The sequence below is a fragment of the Cynoglossus semilaevis genome, chromosome 18 (assembly GCF_000523025.1).
Source record: "Cynoglossus semilaevis isolate Cse_v1.0 chromosome 18, Cse_v1.0, whole genome shotgun sequence".
Classification (NCBI taxonomy): domain Eukaryota; kingdom Metazoa; phylum Chordata; class Actinopteri; order Pleuronectiformes; family Cynoglossidae; genus Cynoglossus; species Cynoglossus semilaevis.
Window position 1 is genome coordinate 12,524,092 of NC_024324.1, and position 705 is coordinate 12,524,796.

The 705-nt window shown below is 31.3% G+C and overlaps 1 protein-coding gene across 1 annotated transcript in view; it reads left to right on the forward strand.

The window, feature by feature from the left end:
* Positions 1 to 443: 443 nt before the first annotated feature.
* Positions 444 to 705, forward strand: part of efna1a (ephrin-A1a) — a 53,150-nt gene continuing 52,888 nt past the window's right edge. The window contains exon 1 of the mRNA XM_017041268.2: positions 444 to 586. The gene's annotated coding sequence lies outside the window, so the exon portion shown is untranslated. The remainder of the gene's footprint in view (positions 587 to 705) is intronic.

The window sequence follows — 705 nt, forward strand, 5'->3', positions numbered from 1 at the left end:
TGAAATAATAAACTTTTTTTTTGTCAGGTTTAATTTTGGACAAAGTAACTTTTTCATTCTATGTGCACCTGAATTAAAGAGACAGTGGAGAATAAGAAAATAAAAACGTCTACTTATTTAAAAAACACTTTATTCACCAAACAGGAAAATTTAAAAAAATATATAACATTTCCAAAATATTATCAAAAATAAAGCAATCTCTTTTTATTCCAACTTGGATTCTTCTGGAACTTTCAAATTGTACTCGTTCCCTGGGGGACAGTTTTACCAGAACACCAAAGGAAACTCGTGCACTGAACAGTAATGTTTACTCTGTAATATTAATTTTGAACTGAACTTAGAGAATTACATAATTAATTCATTTAAATAATTTACTGAGTGGGATAAGTAAATCTAACGAGAAATTTTAAATAGTATTTAAATATATTTTTGTCAAGGCACTAAACTTGTGCTAAGTAAGTTATTTATATAAATTAGTAGGTCTTAATTTGCACCTGCGCATCCGGTCAGAAGGAATGCTGGGAAATGCAAAATGTCTGCAGCCTGTCGATAGCGGGAATCTCCGTTTTTCAGAGTGCCGTTACACGTAAGAATTCCCTCTTATTGTCGAGGTTTGAGCTCATTTATGGTTTATTGTTCACTTTGGTGCTAGTATTTTGGTGTACTTACAATATACTAAGTAACTGTTCGTAGTTAGCCTCAATT